This window comes from Pyxicephalus adspersus, chromosome 6, assembly GCF_032062135.1.
Source record: "Pyxicephalus adspersus chromosome 6, UCB_Pads_2.0, whole genome shotgun sequence".
Classification (NCBI taxonomy): domain Eukaryota; kingdom Metazoa; phylum Chordata; class Amphibia; order Anura; family Pyxicephalidae; genus Pyxicephalus; species Pyxicephalus adspersus.
Window position 1 is genome coordinate 94291169 of NC_092863.1, and position 7667 is coordinate 94298835.

Below are 7667 nucleotides of genomic sequence, written 5' to 3' on the forward strand. Positions count from 1 at the left end.
ACAGATAAAAGCTCGGGTAATCAATAAAGCCTGAAACATAAAGGCCGCAGCATTCATTAACATTTATTATGTATAGACGCACTGATCTGGAAGTGATAACAGGCGTCCGTGTAAGAACGCACAGTTCTGAAGATACGCCTATGGACAGCAGTAATAAGAACTTCTCATTACAACCTGCCGATCACAACAAATCCAGGTCACAGAGCTACAACTGTGTAATCACAGAGCTCAACTACACTAGAGTTCACACGAGCATTAAAGGGAGAATATAACACTCGGTATTGTGATTTTAGCTTTTTAACCCCCCCCGGCATTCTAATTCTGTTTGTTTGTTTACGCACAAAAAGGGTACATTGTTTTGCATTAAAATTTATTTTATTTTAGAGTACTTTGTATTGAATCCAATACAAAATTATTTGAATTTCCCACAAACACACCAATGTCATCGGGGGAAACCCAGTTATTCTGAGTATCTAGCAAAAAAAAAAGTCGAGCTGTACATGCGCAACGTCTGCTTTGGTTACTACAATTCCCAGACACCCCTGCGCATGCCAGGAATGAATAAACTCTGCACATGTCATTCTGGCCCAGCCACTCAAGATGGCCAAAGATTGCAAGGAGAAACGTAGGACCGAAGTTTACAAGACACTGCCATTAACGCAGACCTAGCACCTGTTTTTTGTTTTTGGTCAGCCACACAAAAACAAAATTGCATACTTTTTTGTTTCCGGTAAACAAAATAGAAAAAATATGTTTGCAGATGAGCGCTTCACTTAATGCCTAGGCAAGAATGCTGGCCAATGTGTGGTGAGTGCGGTTTCTGGCATATGGAGCATGAAAGCTGAAATGCATAACTATTATTATTATTATTATTATTATTATTAATAAACAGAATTTTTATAGCTCCAACATATTACGCAGCGTTGTACATAAATAGCGGTTGCAAATGACAGACGAATACAGATGTAACACAGGAGGAGAGGACCCTGGCCAGAAGAGATTACAATCTAGGATAACATATGCAGCAAAACGCGCAGTATTTACCAGACAAAATTGGGGGATGAAGTGCTCTGTCCGCATGCAGCCGGATCACACATGTAGTATATCATGCAGGACATGCGTGTGTAATATATGGCAGTCAAAGAGAGGTGTCTCAAAAACCTGGGTGTGCATGTGTAGTCCAGAAAGGCCATGGGCACATGCAGAATGTGGACTTCGATGTAGAACGTTGCAGAATTATGGCATGCCAAAAAATCAAATGGCAGCTTATATTCAACATGGCAAGGACAAGCTTAGTTGAATATGAGTACTACTACAGTGTTCTCCCCAGACTTTTTAGCTGGGCGCACCACCCGGCTCTTTCAAGTAACCACCCGGCTGTTTTTGGGTGGTTACTGAAGAGTTGGGTCACAACACAGGGGCTTCCACCCACCTACAGCTTCTTCCTACCCAGTTTAAAAACATTTCTGTGTTGAGTACTGTAGTAGATATAAAATAACCTGGATAAATGGGTAATTTAACACACATATGAATGAAGCTATAAAGGATATTTATTTTTCTGGTGGATGTATTCAGTTTATTTCTGTTTAAAGTATTGTAAGGCATGGGCAGCAAGGTGGCTCAGTTACAGTACTTATTTTTACTCAAAACAAAGCAATGTTGCAGAAAAAACCTCAATCACTTCTAAGGCCAACAGCTCATGAACAATATTCTCCTTCAAAAGGTCACTCAAGGTGAAAGATACACCAAGCTTAATGACCAGTGTGTGAATCTGCCTTACAAGGAATAAATGGCTCTAATAGCAAGCAATAAAACTTTATTACACTATAGCAAAGGAACAATGTCTATCTGCTTCCAGCCTATTCCTCATAACCTTTGATTATTTTTTGATATTCATTTTACCTTTGGTATATACGGCTTTTTCAAACCATTAACCATAAATGTTTACATTGATCCCTGCTCTGCGATTTCACTTGCAGCATGCATGACTTTGAACTTCACCTTCAACTTCTACAATACCTTCCGGCATTTAAAGCACAAAAGTTAATATGTAGCAAAACTGTATATTAATAAACTAAACATACCGTAGTCATTTCCAGTAGCAGTTAAGCTGCAATGCTGCTGTGACCAAATGGAATATTACTGAACATACCAAGCCCGGGCAAAACAAAGAGACAAAACAATGCACTATTGATCTGATGTGTGCAGTTCTCAGTCCCTATGAAGGGAAGAGCCCTTTTCATTTCCATGGCGGTTACCACTGCACAGCTCCATTAAGTCATGGTTAGGCACCGAATACCCTGCAGAAATCTGACCTCAACCCTACTAACACCTTCAGGATGGAAGAATTATGGGCCCAGCCTTCCATTCACCAAAGAATCCAAACTCTTGTGGAAAAAGTAATAGCAGCAAACAAAGATAGGGGGGATACAGATGGGGGAGAGAGAATGGCATTTTTTTATTTGGTTTATGAGAAGGATTGAAAAATATGTGGCGGCCAGATGTCTAAACTTATGATAGAGTAGTGATAGTTTCTTTCAATCTTTGTCAACACAGCAACCGCATACACAGCATTTCTAAACTTTGATCATTTCCAGTGACCGATGAATGTACAAGAGCTGTGAATAGTGCCATTCAGTCCTTTGTAGAGAAAGGAAGGTGGGGAGGACAAGCCAGAGGCACCCAGCTGCATCCTCCTCTGTAGAAATAGGCAACATGTACCCACAGACTACATACACGTCACATGATTCTTGTACGTTTATCCCTTCAGGGCAGATATTGGACGAGAATCTGATATGTGTCTGAATCCTTGATAATGAACGTCTGCGAAACAAGTGAAGGGGAGAGATCATGAAGGATCCTTCCAACGACAAAAGTCTAACGTGAGTATACAGTCTTAGGCTGCATACACACAGGCAATCCTTTCCAATGACAAAAGACTGCACAATGCATGAACGAGCGCTGTACATACATCACCATTGTGCTCTATGGAGAGGGGAGGATGATGGATCGGCACCCCGCTGTGCTCTCTCCCCTTCACTTTCATTACGATCATTCCTCGTCTGTGGATCCGCCAGGATGGTCGTTCAGATGACCATTGCTGTACACACACCAGATTCTCAGGGTTGATATCAGACGAGAATCATCTGACGTGTGTATGTAGCCTTAGTCATTTAGTGATTTTCCATGCTGAACAGCATTGTACCTATAATCACATGTAAGATTTCAGCCAGCGTGTTTATAATAGTCACACATATCTTTTGAACTATTTGTCATTAGACAGACCGTCTCCCTTCCTCTCCATGCCACCATGAAGTCAGACCCGGCATCCTGTGTGCCAAGCACAGTGCCATCACCACAAGTAAAAGCTCGGCATCAGCCAGATTTTTTCTTCTAGTTTAGGATAGATCGGGAGCAGTAAACCAGTTAGGAATTTATTGTTGTACTTGTCCCAACTGACAAAGATTTTAATCTCAATCTACAGCTTTAAATAAAAGGCAAGGTGATATCTAAACATAAACCCTTAAAGAGGTATTTCCTGTTATGAGAAGACAAATTGTTACGTCTACATGTGCTCCTGCATTGCCACCCTATTGCATGTTTCCTTGATGAAGATATTAAGTGGCCCTGTCAGCAAACATTGTGCAGGGAAGGTCCATCAGTCTCATTATCAGGAAGCCAGCCATAAACAATGCTTGACGTCTGATGCACCAACACACGTATGTGGATAGGAAGTAGCTGAATGAGGCAGGAAAAACAAAGCAGCAATGGGATGCAAAACTTCATAAAGACCTTTTTATGAAAAGCCATGGTAGGGGCCGACATAGTTTTGCTGAAGTAGATTTGAATCATCTAAAACAGTACTTAGACGCTTGAATCTCAAGATGTTATTAGTCAACTTTGTTTATCAATTGGGCTACCCATGAACTGCTAGTTAAAAGCCTAGTAATGAGGACTTCCTATACCTTACCCCTTTGCTCACCTGCAAAACATTCTTTTCTGATTCTGCAGGTTGTGGGCAGGCCCTTTGCATGCTCCTATAATGCATGAATAAGCACATATACCAATGGCCACATATAGCCTGCTTTCTGCCTAAATCAGATCATTCAGTTTACAGGTTTATATGACCTGCAGCTGACCTCCTGACTTCAGCTGCCATGCAGCATTGCTGTAAACGTGTCAGTGTAGGGGAGGGAGGGGGTCTGACAAATTCAGCACAGGCCCTAATCGTTCAAAACTTTGCAAATTCACTTCGCGAATTTCATTTTTACTCTGAAAGAAGCAGAAAGATTCAGATCATCAAAGGTCTTCCTGGCCTTTGCAGCGCTGGGTCCCAGGTTTGAATCTCGGCCAGGACGCCGGCCAAAATTCAAAAACATGCAGTTAGGTTAATTGGTTTCACCGAAAAATTGTCCTTATATTGTATTAATGATATATGACAAAGGAGGGGCATAAGATTGTGAGCCCCCTTAAAGGAACAGCTAATCATATGACTATAGACTTTGTACAGCGCTGCATAACACGTTGACGCTATATAAATACTGTATTTAGCATTTCTCTTACTTTGGTCAACCAGAAACCATTTTCTAGTAACGTAAGCCAAACCTCCAAATCAAGCGACTCATCTCATGTCTATGACCAGGATATTGCAGGCCAATTAAAACCTTGACGCCCATGAAAAAAAAAAAAAAAGGCAGATACCTTCCCTAACATTCCTTTCATACCACAGTACAATTAAACATTACCATGTAATTTCTTGCATACAATATACTCACACACTTGGGTGGACAGCAATGTAAACCCTTTGGGAGACTACAAATCTCAGCATGCCATACAACAAGCAGGGCTTAGGGAAGATTTATGCTTTGGTCAGCTGTGGCCAGCAGCCATTGCTCTACCCTGTAGTATATGTCACCTTTGCTTGTTCCAGAATAAACTGAAACAAAATAGCAGCTTTCCCAGCTATTTTCTGTTAGTTACCCCCCCATGCCATGAGATGGGGAGAAAGCAGTGATCTCTCCGGCCTCTTTTAGCTGGGTGCACCACCCGGCATGTTTCAGTAACCACCCGGCTGTTTCTGAGTTGCGTAAAAATAAAGGACTGCCACCCACCTACAGCTACTTCCCACCCAGCTTCAAATAAATGTCTGGGGGAGAATACTGGAAGGGGTGGGAAAAAAAGGAACCTAGAGCTGTTCCTCCATATATAGATACAGTGCAATAAGTGGGAGCTGCCCCCCTCCCCAGGACAGGAAGTGGATTATTCTGACTAGGATTTATTCAATGCACCCACCACATGTAAGGACTGGATTACATGACTAAAGCTGCGTACACACTTCCAATTTTTATCGTTCAAAATGAACGACGAACGAACGACAAACGATCGATTGGGCAAAAATCGTTCGTAAAAAAAGTAACCAACGATGCCGACGAACGAGGAAAGTCGTTGGAAATGAACGACCGGACCGGCGGATCGGACGACGATCGTTGACCATCGTTCGTGTGTACGATCGTTCATTGATCGTCCATTGTCTGAGCATGCATGATGAACGAACGTTCCTGCGGTGCACGTAACTTCCTGTATCGTTCAAACGATCGCATCTATTGTGTGTACAATATCTACGAACGATCGTGTCGTTATCTGTATGTACAGGATCGGTGCTATACGATCGTTCGCAGATATCGTGCAGGATCGTTCGTCGTTCGTTTACCAACGATAATAATTGGAAGTGTGTACGTAGCTTTACCCTGCTTGAATCTAGGCACAATTCATCAAAACTTCCCTTTGTAAAACTCTAAAAATTTTACAACAAAAAACGCATTCAAAATCTCTACTACACACCAGGTCATTTGTATTGCTGACATCACCAGGACCAAATCCCAAAAAAGGAACCACTACACCCTACAGGAATAGGATTAGGGATCTTTAATCCCAGGATGCTGCAAGCAGACCCACAGATGTCACCTCGCCTCAGCAAGTCCTCGGGAAGCCTAGAATGAATCGAGTGTTGTATAACAGGGCAGCCATGTAAGCAAAACTCGCAAATAAGTGCAAGAGCAGCACAACTTTTCTGTGGTGAGAGCTGATCAAAGTTATGGGACCCCAAATAAGTGCGCCTGTAGTCTGGTATTGCCACAGTCCTAATCACCTCCCATAACTTTCCTCTACTTGCCAGCCATGTACAGTATTCTCCCCAGCCCCTTTTAGCTGGGCGCACCACCCGGCACTTTTCAATCCCCACCTTTTGGTGGTTACTTAAAAGTTGTGTCACAATACAGGGCCACCCACCTACAAATTCTAACCACTCAGCTGATAAAATATTTAGGTTGAAGACTGCATGTAGATATCTGTATATACACAAAGAGGTAGAGAACAGGTTTGTTGTAATTGAAGCAATCTAACAATTCACCTACAGACTTTAAATTCCATGTTTAGGGATGGTTTGGTGTAAAGCGGTGCAGAAGGTGGTTTGGTCCATGGAATAAAACACATGTAAATGTCAGCTTTTTACATTTGTGGGAAGATTTCCATAGTTTCTTGTTTTTAACCCTGGTACTACCTGGGATAGGGTGGAAAGGAAAATTAATACAGAAATAAATAAAAAAACTTTGTATCCTGGGGAAGGCTTAGAATGGACACCATGCTGTCAGAACAATACTATCCCTGAGCCAGGTAATGGACCAACAAAACCCAATCAGGAAAAACCAAAGTAAAATACAGCTGATAAAGTTTGCTCACTTCTTTTCACACACTGTTAGTTTAGTATGGAAATACTATATACATTTAGTATAGAGCGAGATAAACCCCAAGAATGTTCAAATTGCTTCTATCTCTGCCAAATCTGAGGACAACTGCCACTTACGGGGCACAGTTATTTCCTGGATTCCCTGCACAGGTATCAGTCTCACCGCTAAGCCCAGATAGTTTATTCCTAGAAACCTTGTACACACGCTGGCAGCCCCAAACCCCAGAATATCGCAGAAACCCCAGCCTGGGATATCAAAGCACCAACAAGCTTTGTCTTTCTGTAGATCGGCGAGGCTCCCGCAATGGGAAATACAAGACGTCAGATCTTACCTTTATATCCACGTCACAACTTTATTCTGGTGACAGAAATGAAGAGACCTCAGTGAGCAGATCACTTGTATTAATCTAAACAAAGAATTCCAATACCGGTCCGCACCAAGCTGCCGCATCAATTCATCTTTGTGAACATTAACTACAAGTCCCAGCATGACCCCCCTGACCTGAGGAGACACCGGTCACCATCCCGATAATTTCCCCTCCAGAATTTCACACTATCAGGTGTGGGAACACAAACCCTCAGATCCATCAGGATACGAGTGAACAGATTCTACCCCAACCTGTGATCACGGAGGCACCCAGCCCATCAATATCACCGCCATTCTATAGAAACGATAGAGATGTAAGGGGCGCCAATGGCAAATAAGACTCACCTGCTGCCATCCTAAAGCTACAAAGATGAGGGCCGCATGTAGAGATATGAAGAGCCAGCATCAGGTATAATGATCCACATTCATCATTATTACACAGTATATATAGCGCCAACATGTTATGGAGCGCTGCACAAAGTCCATAGTCATGTCACTAGCTGTCCCTCAAAGGGGCTCCCAATCTAATGTCCCACCATAGTCATATGTCATTAA